Genomic DNA, 19,483 nt, shown 5'->3' with positions numbered 1-19,483 from the left:
TTTTAGGGTTAGTCTAGGTAAGCATTCCCCATTACATTACAGTGAGATATAATTTCTGCTGTGGAAGGAAAATGAATTGTTTACCCAAAATGTTTAGGAAATACTAAAATAAACAAAGTTGGGCTATTTCTCTATTGCTGGAATGTCCAGAACCCTTAGAACGCTGATGTATTATACAGTAGGCGCATCGTACAGGGTTTCCCATCCTTGACCAGAGTGAGTTTGGGGAACTCACCTGGGCAACCCTGCTTCCCACACATGGTGCCTGGCAGTGAATTGGCGCTGGGCAAGCACTGGTTACTTGTCAGAGGGAAGTTTCTCTGAGCACAGAGGTGTCTTAGTTTGGATTCCATCAGGAGCAGACCCCAAATCTGCTGCAATTAGAAATGGATGCAAGAGGTTATGTGGGAGTTGAAAGAAACACCAATGGGGATGTGGGGGACAAGACAAAAAGGACAAGGAACAAGGAAGGCAGCATGCAAAGAGCACATTATCAAGCCAGCTGTCCCAGCAGGTGCCTGGAGCTCAGTCTCCTTGGGAAACTCTGCAGACCATGTGCCACAGTGGAGGGGTGAGGGGCCTGGGGTGCTCATGCCCCCCTCCCATCAGGAATTCACTCAGCAGATGCCAACCCCCAGCCCTTCTAGCTTGCCCAGGGGATGGTAACATGGACTCCAGTGGTCAGAGGAAACCCTCAGGCAAAGAAATGCGTGCGCCTCCAGTTGGATGGCAGGTCTGCAGGGGGCCCAGAACATCTGCTGTAAAGATACTGTAAAGAGATGACTGGCGGATTCTGAAAACTTAAACAAAAATCTCCTAGACCTCATTTTCCAGACCCAGGAAAGAGGGAATGTCAGTTGACTCATATGTTAGACATACATGCACTTTCTGGTTAGGGATTTAAATGTGGGGCACAATCTAATGGAGACAAAATTAGACAAGGTAATAACAGGTGAGGCCTGGGCAAGGAGGGGGCAGAGGGTGGCCATGCACAGGGCTGATATGTTGTGAAATATTAAGATATGGATCCTTAGATAGATACACATACATAACAAATATGCATATATTGGTCTCTGCCCCCTATATTGGTTCCTGATAATAGTTAGTTTTGACCTGAAGCCCTGGGGATTTGTGGAGATAGGCACACCTCGGGTCCTGATGTGGTGACTTTTGGTGGGCTCCTGGGTGGGGCTGGTCATGAGGAAGGCCAAGGCATGACCTGAAGCTTAGAACTTTCAGCCTTACATCCCATTTTCCAGAGAGTGGAGAGGGGCTGGAAATTGAGTTAATAATCATGCCTCCATGATGAAGCCTCCATTAAACTCCCTGAAGTATGGAGTTGGGAGAGTTTCTGGGCTGGAGAGCACATTCACATGTCAAGGGGGTGGGACACCCCAAGTCCTCGGGACAGACACCCCTGAGCTCAGGACCCTGCAAACCTTGCCCTGGGTGTCTCTTCATCTGGCTGGTAATCTTTATCCTTTATTATATCCCTTACTATGCAATAAACTAGTAAACACAAGCGTTTCTCTAAGTTCTGTGAGAAACTTAGGGGGTCCTGGGAACACTGATTTATAGGTAAGTAGTCAGAATTCCAGGAAACAGCTGGCACTGTGATGGGCATCTGGTGCAGGGAGACAGTCTCATGGGACATAACTTGCAGAGCCTGATACCAGCTCCAGAAAGATAGTGTCAGAACTGACTTGAATGGTAGGACACCCAGCTGGTGTCAGATAATTGGCTGGCATGGGAAGAACCTACACATTTGGTATTGGAATTGTCGTTAGTAGAGATGTAACAGAGTTTTTCCTTATACATATGGCATCCTCACATCTGTGGAGGCTTACTCCACGCTTCCTAAGCCATTTTAAGGAAAATCATAACGAAGCCCAACCCCACAATCAAATCTCAACATCCACACAGTATTGCATCTATTTCCTTAAGCGGATGAGTCGTCCTGTTCACTTTGTGTTTTCATAACTCCACCCCCACCAGATCTCATGAAGAGAAGCAACCAGCTGCATGAAGCACAAGAGAATTCTCGGGACACACGGGCGTGCTGGCCCCTGACTGCCCACCCTTCCCTTATGTTACAGGAGGCAGTGCCTGGAATTCTGGGACCGCACTGACGCCGGCCAGGAGCCCCAGCCACCACTGAGTCAGAGACGTGACTGAGTCACCCCGCTGAGCCCCAGGACTCTCAGCTGCAAAACAGAGACCAGAGACCCCATCACAGCCTTGTCGGGCTGAGTGGGAGGTGAGCACGGATGAGCTTCACTGACTGTAAGGTGCTGCAGGAACGTTCCAGCTGTCTTATGCCTAGCAGACCCACTACCTTGACCTCAGCCAGTGACAAGAGGTTACACTCCACAAGTCCAAAGAGAACTAAACAATGATTTACAAAGGGTGAGAAGAACGGGGTTTCCAATCAACTCTATTTTTACAGGGAAAAATTAATCAAACGTGTCCTGAGGTTCCAACCATCTATAATGCTTCAGAGCACACCCCTCCCATTTTAGAATGAATCATGTCACTAATCACCAGTAGCAAAATCAAGTTCAAAGGGAGGAATGCTTGGTTGCTTCTCTCACATTTGAAAGATGAAGCACTTAATTATGTATTCTGTAATTAGCTTGTAATTCTCACAAAAGGCACATGAGGAATGTTAATGGTGCCGTGTGGAGAGCGTGCAGTATATTTGATGCTCCAGGACCATCCTGTGGAAGGGGGTTACTGGGTACAGGACTGGAATCATCACCAGCACCGTTCAACTGGGAGACATCCTAGAGGTAGTTCCCATCAGCACAGGGAAGGTGCAGTGGGGAGGGAAGGGTGGCCACGGCCATTACCTAGGAAGTTTATTTCTTAATTATATTAGCTGTAGTGCTGTTGGCCATCTGAGGAGACCGGGATTTGTGCTGAGATGACATTTTTGAGTTGGATATTCCCAGAAGTCATGGGGCTCAACTGCCTCTTCCGTATTGTTTGTTGTGGGAGCATTAAACATTCCTCCCAGAACCGGCTCCTTGGGTAGCAAGCTGAAATGAAAAGCCTTTCAAGTTCAAAGGGTGACAGAGCATGTTGAGGTTATCAGGACCAAGAAGTCTCCTCTCTGGGCCTAAGACCAAGCAGCAGGAATGTAAGAACTGGGTTATCACTGATTCACCCAGTGGGTGCCTGGCCAGACCTCAGCCCTCAGGAAGGCATTGAATTTCTGTGCAAACAACAAAGTGTGAATTACATTCCAATATGGTGGGCTCTGCCTACTCACAGAAGCTAAAGGAAAATGTGGTAGATATTTGCAAAATCTGCTCTCATTATTCCCCTCCCTGCACCCACACCTATGTGCAATGTGGCTTTTCAGTCCTCCTAGCAAATATCTTTATCCTAATCCTTTCAGTCTGATCTGGCCTCATGACTTGGTTTGCCAAAAGGCCACAGCAGAGCCATCCATGCAGCCCTCCCCTGTCATGTTCAGGGCCTGCCCACCTGGGTGATAGAAGTGCTAGCCTCTGGTCTCTGCTCTGCCTCCCTGCAAGTCCCCCAGCTTCTGCTCTAACCCCCACTCTTTGTGCTCAATGGCCTTGTTTCTTTAGCCATGTTTTTTTCTGACCACAGTTCCCCCCAGTTACCTGCCCCCATTTATCTTGAACACCTGATTGAGCTCAGCTTAATTCTGCTCTTTCACCAACTCCCTCTCACACTCATATGTTTTAGCTTGTGTCCGTGCCATGGGCAGGAACTGCTCGCCATGAAGTCACTGATGGCTCCTGAGTCCCAGTTCAGTGGCCTTGCTCCATTCTTCTTATTTAGTGTCACTGCAGTCCCTCACCTTGTTCTCTGTGACTTCCTTTCAGGAGAGTTTACTTAGGCAAGTTTCCAAAATAAACTGTATTTTACAGAATCCTTTCACTCAAGAAAGTCTCAAGGCCTGACCGTGATCATTATGAGAGACTTGCCCCTTCAGCATTGCTTCCAAGTGGGAGCAGGATTCCTGGCTCTGAGGAGGCAGCCACGACATAAGAAAGGAGGTGAAGATGTGCTTGGTGTGACCCTGCATGTCCCGGCATGTTGCAAGACTGTCTTACTCTTTCTAAAGGGTATCATCACATATGATCAGATAGACGGTAGACTAAGAAGAGCCTGAGGCCAGGTTCAGGAGTTCAGAGCAGAGCCCCAGCTCGACCCTCAGCAGCGTCCAGCCTGCACACATCCAGGTGCTGGTCAGTGGAGTGGACGCAGTGGCCAGACTGTGAACTCCTTGAAGGCAGGGTTTCTTTCTCTACTTCTTGCTACACATAGAGACTAGTATAATGTCTACAATGTAATGGATGGTCAGTAAACATTTAAATATTTGTTTACTGAATTTTGGAAGGATGAATGAAAGATCTGCAGTTTATACATGTAAAATCTAAACCCTAATGGTCCCACCACATCCCTAAATGCCAACCCATGAAAACAGGAGTCCCTCGCTGTGATTTCATCCCCGCACAGATGTGTTCTTGGTGGGAACAGAAACGCATTCCCCTGGATGTGGTGAATGGGCCGCCATGCTGAGTCGCTGCTCCCCAAACCAGGGGGCACCCTGGCCACCAGGGAGCTTGCTTTCCTAAAGCCCACGCTGTGGGGCTCCACTCTCAAGGGATCTGATCTGGAAGGACGGAGCTGGGGCTCAGGGGCCTTTTTTTATATTCAGAGCTCATGGTGGTGACTAAGTCCCTGTGAAGTTGTGAGTCAGAACGTCTCCTGGGTCTTGAAAGTGATCAGCAAAGCAGAACAGTCTTTGAAACCCGCTCTCCTCCGGAACAAAGAAATGAGCGGCATCTATTTAAGTGCAGCCCATTGTTACGGGAACCTCTTATCTAAGCAAATGACAGCAAAGCAGCACATCCTCTGCTGAAGGGGACAGAGGAGCCTGGGGGTTCTTGCTGGCTTGGACACCCGCTGAGGCCAGCCGGTGACCCTGGGTGTGTGTCTCTGAGCAGACTGAGCCCACGTCCCGGGGCCTGCCCTTCCCACTCTCACAGACCTTAGGGCTACATGGCATCCCAGACTCTGTTTAAACAGATGAGGTAGTGAGTTGTCCACCTTCTTTTCCTATAGCAAATGAGTTTTAAAAACATAAAATAATAATCCTCTTGTGCATTGTATCACCTTGGTAAAAATAATCATGGACCTCCCAGTTTGACCCCATCGTATAAAAGGAAGGAAAAGCGTTGAGGCAGGCTGCAGGTCAGCTCAGTGGGGTTCCTGGGAGGGTAACCCCTTATACCTGAAGAGCCAGAGGCAAATTTTTAAAAGAGGCATCCTTCCCAAGCTAAAATGTTCCCCTATGCTCACTTGCCCTCCTCCTACCTGCCCCCTGCCACTCTCATGTCTGGAAGCAGCCAAACACGTTCTGTTGGGGAAGACCCCTTGGGCCGCTTCTACCTCCGGGGGGTCTGCAGTGAACTTCCTCTTACAGCTCCCGCACAGCCCCTCATCTCCGCCACTGCAGCAGGGAAGCCGCCATGGACAGTATGTGAGTGAGTGTGGCTGCATGACAGGAAACGCTTGTTCACCACGACACGCAGCAGCTGCACTTGGCCCAAGACCACGTGTGCTTCAGGGGGTGTCTTGTTGCCTCATTGCCCCCCTAAGACTGAAGAATCTCAACTCCAGGAGTAGGGATTTGGAGGCTGCTTCCACAGAAGATAGCTGCCTTACCAAGCTGAGCAGTCTCCTCAGGAGCAGCCGGGTCAGGTGAGGGGCTGCAGACCCAGTCTGCCTGGCCCGGGGGAGGATGGCTCTGAAAGGCCGTCTTGTTCCCGGGCCTTGCAAGGCTTCCGAAGGCCTCTTGTGACTGCATCTCTCCCCGGTCTCCCTCCCCTCAGGCCCCCGTAGGGGTAGATTCTGAAAGCCGAGCCCAGTCAACTGTGTACAGATCTCCCAGGGAACCCTGTCCTTCCAGCGCTAGCCCCGCCCCCTCACGCTGGCCCACATGGGTGGGCTCCTGATTTCCATGCTGTGCGAGCTACATGTCCATGGCTATCATTCTGGAGCACATTTTCATCACCCTGCTCAGGCCAGCCCCACCAGCAGGCTGCTGCCATCCTTACCCACCAGGACACCTGCTCACAAACTGGTCTCAAACTAGACCTGGTACAAAATCAGAATTCCCAGGCCTCAAACCTAGGTAGTGCACAGTAGATCTGGGATGAAGCTCAGGAACCTGTATAGTAGAGCTTTAACGAGCACCACAGGCGAGTCTAAGGTCGCTGGCTTATGAAGCATCCACGGAGAAATCCTGCGCTCGGCTTCACCTGACACGGGAGCTACTTCATGGCAGTGACTCCGGGGACATTTCTAACTACCCGCTCTGCTAAGGGAGCTGTGATCTAAGACATTACTATGTATGTACAGGATATGCAGATAACAAACTAAGAATAACTAAATCACATATTCACAATCTGAATTGCACATACAACTTCGAAGGGACATCTTCCCGGAGAAGAAACATTCACATTATATAATTGGGGTGAGAACAGCATTAGAATGGTGGGACTTGGGGACAGGTTACAAACTCAAACAGGAATACTGGACAGGCTGATCAGGTAAAGGCATGATAGAGGTTATACAGTAGCAATTAATAGGGACTGATAGGGACTGTGGCACACCCCCACAAAGGGGGCCCCTGAAACTCACACCCAGCAGTTGTGAAATATGAGAAAAGGGAAACACGGTGTCAGATCATCTAAGTTTTCAAAGAATAGTCTAAAACTAATCTTATGATATAAAATCTGATATACTGTGATATAAAATCTGTAAATTTTAAATACTGGTTCCCATTTACTTTTTCTTAAGTCTGTAAATTCAATTAGGCCCCCAGGACATCCATACTGAAGTCCTCTGGGAATAGCAAACACAGTAATTACTTGCTCTAATTACAAAAAAAGAAATATTCCAGCATCCCAAGGAGCATAGTCAGAGTCCAAAGGGCCACCTGAGTGCAGAAACACCCCAGACAACCTTTAAATAGACAGAAGGGACCAGAAGTCGAGTTCCATAAGGAGACCCAGTGTCAAACCACATGCACAGGGTCCTGAGAAGGGAGTGCAAAGAGAGGCCGAAGCAAGTGACTGGAGACCAGCCCCGGCCTCCACCCCAGGGAGGGCCGGGTGCTCAGCCCACTGCAGACCTGATTCCTGCCTGAGCAGAGACGGGGCTGCAGGAGCTCCGGGACCAGGCCTGTAGGCCAGACAGGCTAGAAGTCACTGTGGCGGTCAGGACCAAGACGTCATGTGACACCAGTGCATAGGATGTGCCCACTTGCGAGGTAACACAGGTCAGGGTCTCAGAGGTCCATCAGACAGCCACAGAAGGTGCCATAGCTCCAGCTCAGACAGGCCAGCCAAGGGCCTGTTGCAACAACCCTCATTATTATTTTTTTATTGAACTACCGTTGATATACAGTATTATATTGGTTTTGAAAATACAACGCTGCGTTTCCAACAGTTACCCATATTATTAAATCCGCACCCCCTCTGGTGGCTACTCTCTGTCAACACATGACAGACGAGAAGTTACAGAATCATTGGCTGTATTCTCCATGCTGTACTACCCTCCCTGTGCCCAACTCATATCATGACTGAGAATTTTTAAGCCCCTTTATACACCGTCCTGCACCCACCACTCACTTCTCAGTGTCTATGAGTTCACTGTTGTTTTGAAAATAACTTTAAAAAAAATTTTGTTATCTTAATCTACAATTACATGAAGAACATTATGTTTACTAGGCTCCCCCCTTCACCAAGATCCCCCACATCCCCTTTACAGTCACTGTCCAACAGCATAGTAAGATGCTGTAAAATCACTACCTGTCTTCTCTGTGTTGCACAGCCCTCCCCACGACCCCCACACACTATACATGCTAATCGTAATGCCCCCTTACTTTTTCCCCACACTTATCCCTTCCTTCCCACCCATCCTCCCCAGTCCCTTTCCTTTTGGTAACTGTTAGTCCATTCTTGGGTTCTGTGATTCTGCCGCTGTTTTGTTCCTTCAGTTTTCCTTTGTTCTTATACTCCACATATGAGTGAAATCATTTGGTACTTGTCTTTCTCTGCCTGGCTTATTTCACTGAGCATAATAACCTCTAGCTCCATCCATGTTGTTGTGAATGGTAGGATCTGTTTTTTTCTTATGGCTGAGTAATATTCCACTGTGTATATGTGCCACATCATCCTTATCCATTCATCTACTGATGGACATTTAGGTTGCTTCCATATCTTGGCTATTATAAATAGTGCAGCAATAAACATAGGGGTGCATCTGTGTTTTTCAAACTGGAGTACTGAATTCTTAGGGTAAATTCCTAGAAGTGGAATTCCTGGGTCAAATGGTATTTCCATTTTGAGCATTCTGAGGAACCTCCATACTGCTTTCCACAATGGTTGTACTAATTTGCATTCCTACCAGCAGTGTAGGAGGGCTCCCCTTTCTCCACAACCTCACCAATATTTGTTGTTGTTTGTCTTTTCAATGATGGCGATCCTTACTACTGTGAGGTGATATCTCATTGTGGTTTTAATTTTCATTTCTCTGATGACAAGTGATGTGGAGCATCTTTTCATGTGTCCGTTGGCCATCTCAAATTCTTCCTTAGAGAACCATCTATTCAGCTCCTCGGCCCATTTTTTAATTGGATTATTCGCTTTTTGTTTGTTGAAGTTTGTGAGCTCTTTATATATTTTGGATGTCAATCCTTTATCAGATCTGTCATTTATGAATATATTCTCCCATACTGTAGGATACCTTTTTATTCTATTGACGGTGTCCATTGCTGTACAGAAGCTTATTAGCTTGATATGGTCCCACTTGTTCATTTTCGTTTTTGTTTCCCTTGCCTGGAGAGATATGTCCATGAAGAAGTCACTCATGTTTATGTCAATGAGATTTTTGGCTATGTTTTTTTCTAGGAGTTTTATGGTTTCATTACTTATATTCAGGTCTTTGATCCATTTTGAATTTACTTTTGTGTATGGGGTTAGACAGTGATCCAGTTTCATTCTCTTACATGTAGCTGTCCAGTTTTGCCAGCACCATCTATTGAAGAGATTGTCATTTCCCCATTGTATGTCCATGGCTCCTTTATTGTATATTAATTGGCCATATATGTTTGGAGTCTCTATTCTGTTCCACTGGTCTGTGGCTCTGTTCTTGTGCCAGTACCAAATTGTCTTGATTACTGTGGATTTGTAGTAGAGCTTGAAGTTGGGGAGCAAGATAACCCCCAGTTTATTCTACCTTCTCAGGACTGCTTTGGCTATTCAGGGTCTTTGGTGATTCCATATGAATTTTTGAACTATTTGTTCCTGCTCATTGAAGAATGCTGTTGGTAATTTGATAGGGATTGCATCGAATCTGTATATTGCTTTGGGCAGGACGGCCATTTTGATGATATTAATTCTTCCTAGCCAAGAGCATGGGATGAGTTTCCACTTGTTAGTGACCTCTTTAATTTCTCTTAAGAGTGTCTTGTAGTTTTCAGGGTATAGGTCTTTCACTTCCTTGATTAGGTTTATTCCTAGGCATTTTATTCTTTTTGATGCTATTGTGAATGGAATTGTTTTCCTGATTTCTCTTTCTATAAGTTCATTGTTAGTGTATAGGAAAGCAACAGATTTCTGTGTGTTAATTTTGTATCCTGCAACTTTGCTGAATGCCAATATTAGTTCTAGTAGATTTTCAGTGGAGTCTTTAGGGTTTTTTATGTACTATATCATGTCATCTGCAAATAGTGACAGTTTGACTTCTTCTTTACTGATCTGGATTCCTTGTATTTCTTTGTTTTGTCTGATTGCCGTGGCTAGGACCTCCAGTGCCACGTTGAATAACAGTGGGGAGAGTGGGCATCCCTGTCTTGTTCCCGATCTCAGAGGAAAAGCTTTCAGCCTCTTGCTGTTTAGTATGATGTTGGCTGTGGGTTTATCATATATGTCCTTTATTATGTTGAGGTACTTGCCCTCTATGCCCATTTTGTTGAGAGTTTTATCACGAATGGATGTTGAATTTTGTCGACTGCTTTTGCAGCATCTATGGAGATGATCATGTGATTTTTGTCCTTTTTTTTGTTGATGTGGTGGATGATGTTGATGGATTTTTGAATGTTGTACCATCCTTGCATCCCTGGGATGAATCCCACTTGGTCATGGTGTACGATCCTTTTGATGTATTTTTGAATTCGGTTTGCTAATATTTTGTTGAGTATTTTTGCATCTACGTTCATCAAGGATATTGGTCTCTAGTTTTCTTTTTTGGTTGGGTCTTTGCCTGGTTTTGGTATTAGGGTGATGTTGGCTTCATAGAATAAGTTTGGGAGTATTCTCTCCTCTGCTATATTTTGGAAAACTTTAAGGAGAATGGGTATTATTTCTTCTCTGTATGTCTGATAAAATTCCGAGGTAAATCCTTCTGGCCCGGGGGTTTTGTTCTTGGGTAGTTTTTTGATTACTGCTTCAATTTCTTTGCTGGTAATTGGTCTGTTTAGATTTTCTGTTTCTTTCTGGGTCAGTCTTGGAAGGTTGTATTTTTCTAGGAAGTTGTCCATTTCTTCTAGGTTTTCCAGCTTGTTAGCATATAGGTTTTCATAGTATTCTCTAATAATTCTTTGTATTTCTGTGGGGTCCATCGTGATTTTTCCTTTCTCTTTTCTGATTCTGTTGATGTGTGTTTACTCTCTCTTTCTCTTAATAAGTCTCGGTAGAGGCTTATCTATTTTGTCTATTTTCTCAAAGAACCAGCTCATGGTTTCATTGACTTTTTCTATTTTTTTATTCTTCTCAATTTTATTTATTTCTTCTCTGGTCTTTATTATGTCCCTCCATCTGCTGACTTTAGGCCTCACTTGTTCTTCTTTTTCCAATTTCGATAATTGTGACATTAGACTATTCATTTGGGATTGTTCTTCCTTCTTTAAATATGCCTTGATTGCTATATACTTTCCTCTTAAGACTGCTTTCATTGCACCCCACAGAAGTTGGGGCTTTGTGTTGTTGTTGTCATTTGTTTCAATATTACTGGATGTCCATTTTAATTTGGTCATTGATCCATTGATTATTTAGGAGCGTGTTGTTAAGCTTCCATGTGTATGTGAGCCTTTTTGCTTTCTTTGTACCATTTATTTCTAGTTTTATACCTTTGTGGTTGGAAAAGCTTGTTTGTAGGATTTCAATCTTTTGGAATTTACTGAGGCTCTTTTTGTGGCCTAGTATGTGGTCTATTCTGGAGATTGTTCCATGTGAACTTGAGAAGAATGTGTATCCTGTTGCTTTTGTATGTAGAGTTCTATAAATGTCTATTAGGTCCATCTGTTCTAGTGTGTTGTTCAGTGCCTCTGTGTCCTTACTAATTTTCTGTCTGGTGGATCTGCCTTTGGAGTGAGTGGTGTGTTAAAGTCTCTGAAAATGAATGCATTGCATTGTATTTCGACCTTTAATTGTGTTAGTATTTCTTTCACATATATTGGTGCTCCTCTATTGGATGCATATATGTTTATAATGGTTATATCCTCTTGTTGGACTGAGCCCTTTATCATTATGTAATGTCCTTCTTTATCTCTTGTTACTTTCTTTATTTTGAAGTCTATTTTGTCTGATACTAGTATTGCAACATCTGCTTTTTTCTCCCTGTTGTTTGCATGAAATATCTTTTTCCATCTCTTGACTTTTAATCTGTGCATGTCTTTGGGTTTAAGGTGAGTCTCTTGTAAGCAGCATATAGATGGGTCTTGCTTTTTTTATCCATTCTATTACTCTGTGTCTTTTGATTGGTGCATTAAGTCCATTTACATTTAGGTTGGTTATGGAAAGATATGTACTTATTGCCATTGCAGGCTTTAGATTCGTGTTTTCTAAAGGTTGAAGGTTAGTTTCTTTACTACCTTACTGTCTAACTAAACTCCCTTATTGAGCTATTATAAAGACAGTTTGATGATTATTTCTCTCCTGTCTTATTCTTCATCCTCCATTCTTCATATGTTGGGTGTTTTGTTCTGTGCTTTTTTTAGGAGTGCTCACATCTAGAGCAGTCTCTCTAAGTTACCCTGTAGGGTTGATTTGTGGGAGGCAAATTCCTTCAACTTTTGCTTGTCTGGGAATTGTTTAATCCCTCCTTCATATTTAAATGAAAGTCGTGCTGGATACAGTATCCTTGGTTCAAGACCCTTCTGTTTCATTGCATTAAATATATCATGCCATTCTCTTCTGGTCTGTAAGGTTTCTATTGAGAAGTCTGATGATAACCTGATGGGTTTTCCTTTATAGGTGACCTTTTTTCTCTCTGTGGCTGCCTTTAATACCCTGCCCTTGTCCTTGATCTTTGCCATTTTAATTATTATGTGTCTTGATGTTGTCCTCAGTGGGTCCCTTCTGTTGGGAGTTCTGTGTGCTTCCATAGTCTGAGCAACTATTTCCTCCCACAGTTTGGGGAAGTTCTCAGAAATTATTTCTTCAAAGACACTTTCTATCCCTTTTTCTCTCTCTTCTTCTTCTGGTACCCCTATAATGCAGATATTGTTCCTTTTGGATTGGTCACACAGTTCTCTTAATATTATTTCATTTATGGAGATCCTTTTATCTTTCTCTGCATCAGCTTCTATGCGTTCCTGTTCTCTGGTTTCTGTTCTATCAATGGCCTCTTGCATCTTATTCATTCTGCTTATAACCCTTCCAGAGATTGTTTCACTTCTGTATTGTCCCTCCGGACATCATCCCTTAGATTTTGTATATTTCTCTGCAGCTCTGTCAGCATGTTTATGAGTTTTATTTTGAATTCTTTTTCAGGGAGACTGGTTAGGCCTGTCTCTGCAGATCCTCTCTCAGGTGTTGTGTGAACTATCTTTGACTGCACTAAATTTTTTGCCTTTTCATGGTGGTAGCGGTCGCTGTAGGCAGGTTGCGGGTGTGTCAGCTGGGAGAAGAAAGTCCTTTCCTGCTTGCTAGATGCCTTGCCCTTCTCCGCTGCCTGTGTCAGTTACCCGTACTCCTGGAGCAGCCACCAGGTTAATCCCCTAAGTTGCTGTGGGTGGAGTCTCCATCAGAGCAGTTCACTCCTCCACAATAGCGGCACACCTGCCAGGCAGCTGTGTACCAGCATCAGCCTTTGGTTCTGGCCCGTGCAACTGTGTGTCAGGCTGGGATCTCGGTCGTCTGCTGGGAGCATGGCTGCTCCCTCTGGCACTGCTGCAGGTGCACACGGGCCTCTCCCATGCGGACCTCTGCCGGGGTCCTCTGGCACCACTGATGCTGGCACGTGTGGCCTGCTTCCAGGCTATTTGGTCGCCGCCACGGCAGGCTCACACGAGATGCTCCCAGTCCCCTCTGTCACCACCGGCGCATATGATCTTCGCCCGGTCCCCTCCGGCGCCACTGCCCCCAGTGCATGCTGCCACTCTCCCACTACTGGGCTGGTCTGTCAGGGTCTGCACCAGTTGGAGGAATGACTGGCTGGCTGCTTAATGCCATGAGGGGCTTCAGAGCTGCACTGCCATCCTGGGGTTTAGGGTGCCTTATGTTCCCCGGGATTTCCAGCTGCTGGCTAAGTGTGCCGGGATGACTTTGTCCAGCTGTTGGGTCCCTGTTTCTTTAAGACTTGCAGAAAGCACTCACTTTTATTTTGCCTCAGGGGTGCCAGTTGTGGGGACTGCCCATAGGTTTTGCTTTTCTGTTTCTCTAATATCCAGCACCCCATGCACCTTGTGTCTGCGCTCCCAGTTCAGATTTCTACAGCTGGTTGTTTAGCAGTCCTGGGCTATCACTCCCTCTCCATTCTGACTCCTTTCTTCCTGCCAGGTTCTGGGTTGTGGGAGTGTTCAGGTCCTGCCTGGCTGCGGCTTGTATCTTACCCCCTTCATGTGATGCTGAGTTCTTGCAGATGTAGATGTATCCTGGCTGTTGTACTGCATTCACTGGTGTCTCTTTTAGGAGTAGTATTTATTGTATTTTCTGTTGTACTGCATTCACTGGTGTCTCTTTTAGGAGTAGTTGTATTTATTGTATTTTCATAAATATATATATTTTGGGGAGGAGATTTCCACTGAACTACTCACACTGCCATCTTCCGGTGATCTCCCGACAATAATTTTTTATTATTTGTTTTAGTTGGCAGGCCAGTTGTGATTTAATCTTAGAAGATAAAAGAAAGAACTGACATCAGAACTGGCAAATTTGAATAACAGGCCACAAAAAAGATAAGCAACTGTCTTGAATGTGTTTCATGAAAACAGTTCCGGATTTTAGGGTGGGAAAGGAAAAAGCCCGGAATGCTAGACTTCCATCCACCTCAAGCCCCTGTGGCTGGGGCTGCATCAGTGCCCCACCTCTTAAAATAAGGTGCTGGAGGGGACCACCCCAGGCTCCGGTCAGCATGAGCAGCCGTCATCTAGATCTGAATATTCAGGCCTTATTTGCTTACAGTAACAAAATATGACCCAATGTGGCTTAAGCAAGAAAGGAATTTATTACCTTAAATAACTGAAAGTTCCAAGGGGGTGTCAGACGCGCTAATCATGGCTCCAACAACAGATGCTCGGTGAGCCTTCTTCCTCCTTATTTCCTGGCCCTGCCCTGTGACCGCAGAACCCAGACTCAGCGCTGCCGGAAGGGTGGCCTGGCTGCAGAGGCCCAGCTCCACCCGGTGTTCATCCAGACCCAACGGGAAGAACGCTTGCCTCTGTCCAGGTCTCAGGGGCCAGCTAAAGCTGTCTCATTGGCTTCATAAGGAACATGACTCAACTAAAGCAAATCACAGGAGCCTGAGGTCGTGCGCCCATCCACCTATCCAGGGGTCTGCCGGGCACCTCTGCAGCTGGAGCCTGGAATCACACCTGCAGAAAGGATCCCTCCAGGAGCTGGCGGTGAGTGGGATAGGCAGACTGGATGCCAGAACGAGGCAAACAGACTCTGACCTTGCGACTTCATTGTATGCAATTGTGATATTCATAGACCATCTTTAAAATGTGCGTTCTCACAGCTCAGAACATTGCACAGATGTTGCTCTCATGGAAATGTGATGCAACAAGCCATTGTAACAACTACTTCGTGCTGGCGTTTGGACAGGCTACATCTTGGTCTTCCTCGTTTTCTTATCCTGTCAGAAAGCCTCCCTTAGCACTGAAAGCAAGAACTAGTCCAGAGCATATGCAGCCCGACCTACTGCTTTGGGGTCTTTCAGAAGAAAGTTGCTCACATTCTCCTAATTGGGACTGTTACCTGTGGTTTTTCACTCTGGAAATGGCTTTGTAGACCTCAAGACGAGTAGCTGAAAAGCAGGAGCCCAGTTCCACTCATCAGGCATCAAAATGAGAAGATACAAAGACACAGGAGTGTGGGGAGTAAAGGAAACAGAAAATTATCTCATTAGATGTCACAGAGTTCAGGAAAGCTGATAGGATAGAATTTGAGATAGAGATTCATAAATTAGTGGCTAGACCTGCATTTTGGGTCCTCCCATAGAGAAACCACTTGTGTGGAACCCAGGGATGGGGTCCCAAGCCCTAGCTGCCCAGGCAAGCCTGGGAGGAGTCCATCAGTACCAACAGCAGAGAGCCAGCCCCACTCTGGCCACCCGCAGATCTCCCTCCTTGGCTCTGTCTCTGTTTCTTTAGAAAAGTTTTGGGGCTACCTGATGGGTGATGTAGCAAAGCTGGCAATTAAGTGGATCATGAGCAGCAGGAATGGCTTCTTGCGTGACTCTGTTTCAGCTTGTTCAAACACACTGCCTGTCATTATCCTATGAGCAACAGTGGTGGCACAAAACTTAGCAGATTCATGACAGGGAAGAAATCTGGGCCATGTTTTGAGGCAGTGATATTAAAGTGTCAGATGCTCCGAAATTCAGGAAGGCTATTGTGCAGATGGCGCAGGTCTCATTAGCGTGGAGCTGAACTCCTAGCTGTCCCTACTGCCCCACCACAAGACTAACAGCACTGACAGCCCTTCTGATATGCAAGCAGTATACATCGGTGACTATGTCTCCTGGTGGTTACCTCGCAAACTTAACTGGACATTTTGCAATTAACCAAGCTGTATTATTTAATTTGCCTGCAGTATAGCTCACTATTGAATGCTTTCCCAATATGCCTTTTGTAGAAAATTTGGAAGTAAATATCAAGCATCTGAAAAATAGGGGCAAAATTATTATGGGTCCAGCTTACCTCACAAGAGGATTATAAGTTTTCTTTTGCTCTGTCTGTGAAAAAGAGAAAGATGATGTCAACCCAGGATCCTCAAACCCAGCACTCTGTGTCACAGATTCATGGGCAAGATGCTTAGAGGGGAAACTCAGACACATGTATTTTCTTCTCAAGGGTTTGGTTGACTTAAAGCACAGGGATATGTTAGCTGTAAGACACATTACCAAAGGCAGAGGTCAGCAAAACATGGCCCAAGGGCCTAATTCATCCCAACACCTATTTCAAGCTTCACTGGAGCCCAGCTCCCGTCATTCATGTAAGTGCTCGGTGTGCTGCCTTCCTTCACACTATAGTGACAGAGATGACTAGTGTAATGTTGACTGTTTGGCCTGTCTGCAAAAAACTAAAATATTTACCATCTGGCTCAGGAAAAACAGGTTTTCCAATCCCTGTCTGGCAGGCTTGAAGCAAATGATCTCCTTGGCCTCCTTGCCTTAGCATCTAGGTATCCTCACTCCAAAAGCAGGGCAGGCAAGGGAAGAGAGACCCAAGAAACCTGGTACCCAGGAGACAAACGCAGCATTTATCTGTAAGACCTCTAGCCAAGCAGTCCCTGCTTCCCCATCCTAGGCCTTCTCAAGGCAGGAGGCTCCTCCCATGGGGGTGCAGCTCCAGTCAGCCCTCCTGAGAGTAAAGGGTGCACTAGAAGAACTCAGGCAGGAAACATACCCCAGAGAATAGCAGTCGTAGTTAGTAAGTGCACTGCCATACCTCATAGTTCCGACTTAACTTCTGGCACCTGGATATCTTGCCTGCCTCAGACAGCATCTAAAATAAATACCTGCTATAGATACATTAACAGCTATGGGCATAAAGTTAAGATATAGAGCAATCTCACATATTTCACCTTGCCCTTCTTCACACTCAAAACTATTCTTAACAGAACTCAACAGCCATATGAAGACACCACAATTTCCATTTGGCAATCTTTGCATGTTTTATGTAAGAGGTTTATTTTAGATAAGAATATTCTAAAACGTGTTCTAGAGAACACAAGTTTTGTGGTAGGGTGTTTCTTCTGCCCCCGCGCTTTTCGGACCTGACTGTGGTCATGGTCTGGGGACCATTCTAAAAATGCAGATTCTGACCCCTTAGGTCTGAGTGGAGCCTAAGATTCTGCATGTTAATAACTCCCAGGTGGTGCAGCAGTGGAAGCCCAGGGACCATGCCCTGAGCGAGGACATGCCAGAGTCTGGCGGCTCCCCAAGAGGCTTGCTGTCCTAGGGTGGGAAGCAAACAGGCCGTAGAGGACAAACAGAGGGCCTTCCAAAGTTTTCCTCTTCCAACCTGAGAGTTGGTAGACGGGACGAAGGTGCACCTCAGTCTCCCCTACTTGGACCAGAGTCCCAGAGAATATATTAGGACGGGGTTGAGGGGATTCCCAAAGAGGAAGACGACTGTCCAGCTATGGTTTCCAGCACTAAAATGAAAATATCCCAGTGTGAGTAGCCCTCCTCAAACAGAATCTCATGAAGAGAAATGATTAGCCAGAGGAACGGCCCCGCGACCTCTCCAGCTCTGCCTTCTGGCCCCATTCCTGGAGCCCAAGGTCCCAAACGCCCCGAGGCACAGCGCAGACACCAGCAGGCAGCCCTCTGTCGCAGCCGCGTGCACTCAGCGCTCTCTGGCACGGGAGCCCACTTCAGCCCCTCTGCCTGGACACCTGAGGGTCCTGCCTCCACCTCACCAGCCAGTGGGCCTAAGCCACACCCCTAGTGTGCCCACCATGACTTTGAAGGGCTTAGTGGGCAGGGACAGGGGAGAGTGTTTATGCAAAGAAAATAAGCATAAACTTATAGAAATGGTTTAAATTGCTGGGTTGAACTAAAACTATTCCATTGGATCAAACATTAGGATCCAGCAGGGTGGATGAGATCAATTAATTAGGAAATAATTATTCTCTGCACAGCTACAGTCCCAGCTACAGACATAGGCAACCCTCATCTGTTTTAACATGTCCTGGACTCGCTAAAGCTGGGTTCAACTGTGACTTCAGATTTGCTAATTACTTGTGACAACTCTCAGCCGTTTAGAGGTATTGAATGCCTCCAAGTGGTTAGCTTCTCACACAAGGTTTCCTTCCTTTAAAAAACGGAACCTAGCTTTAGCTCTTTTCTCTTCCTCAGATAATTTTTTATGGATGCCCTGAAACCCTGAAGAGTGTCCTAGAAAGAAATGCATTCTTAAAAGAAGGCATATCCTGATAGTGAGCATTAAGTGATTAAACACTGTATCTGAGCTCCCTCTACACTTACGCTGCCAGGAAGAAATGTGGAGCTGTCCAAGAGCCATGCCAGCATCGCTGGTACCACCGAGTGAGGGACGCACTTTGTCTGGATCCCCAAGGGGAAGTGATGTGACCCACCAAAGGGATTCAGCAAAAGGATTTATTTATCTATCTATATCTATCTATTTACTATTTTTTTTTGTAGATAATTATTTTTTATTGAAGGGTAGTTGACACACAGTATTACATTAGTTTCAGGTGTACAACACAGTGATTCAACATTTATATACATGATAATTCTAGCTACCAGCTATCACCATACCAAGTTGTTAAAATATTTTGACTATATTCCTTATGCTATACATTACATCCCAGTTACTTATTTATTTTACAAATGGAAGTCTGTACTTTTTTTTTTTTGAGAGGGCATCTCTCATATTTATTGATCAAATGGTTGTTAACGACAATAAAATTCTGTATAGGGGAGTCAATGCTCAATGCACAATCATTAATCCACCCCAAGCCTAATTTTCATCAGTCTCCAACCTTCTGAAGCATAACGAACAAGTTCTTACATGGAGAACAAATTCTTACATAGTGAATAAGTTACATGGTGAACAGTAAAAGGGCAGTCATCACAGAAGCTTTCGGTTTTGCTCATGCATTATGAACTATAAGCAATCAGTTCAAATATGAATATTCGTTTGATTTTTATACTTGATTTATATGTGGATGTCACATTTCTCTCTTTATTATTATTATTTTTAATAAAATGCTGAAGTGGTAAGTAGATGCAAAATAAAGGTAGAATCTATTTACTTTTTTACTTCTTTTTATTAAGGTGTGATTGATATACACTCTCATGAAGGTTTCACTTGAAAAACAATGTGGTTATTATATTTACCTACATTATCAAGTCCCCATAGCCCAATGCAGTTACTGTCCATCAGTGTAGTAAGATGCCATGATCCACTATGTGCCTTCTCTGTGCTACACTGTTCACCTCGTGATCCCCCACACCATGT

The 19,483-nt window shown here is 45.3% G+C and overlaps 1 long non-coding RNA gene across 1 annotated transcript in view; it reads left to right on the top strand.

The window, feature by feature from the left end:
• Window positions 1–1,058: 1,058 nt before the first annotated feature.
• Window positions 1,059–19,483, top strand: part of LOC130681460 (uncharacterized) — a 36,883-nt gene continuing 18,458 nt past the window's right edge. Inside the window, exon 1 of the long non-coding RNA XR_008994631.1 lies at window positions 1,059–2,257. This is a non-coding gene — a long non-coding RNA (uncharacterized LOC130681460). The remainder of the gene's footprint in view (window positions 2,258–19,483) is intronic.

This window comes from Manis pentadactyla, chromosome 18 (assembly GCF_030020395.1).
Source record: "Manis pentadactyla isolate mManPen7 chromosome 18, mManPen7.hap1, whole genome shotgun sequence".
NCBI lineage: Eukaryota > Metazoa > Chordata > Mammalia > Pholidota > Manidae > Manis > Manis pentadactyla.
The sequence above is the reverse complement of the archived record's forward strand: the minus strand, read 5'-3'. Positions and strand labels throughout refer to the sequence as shown.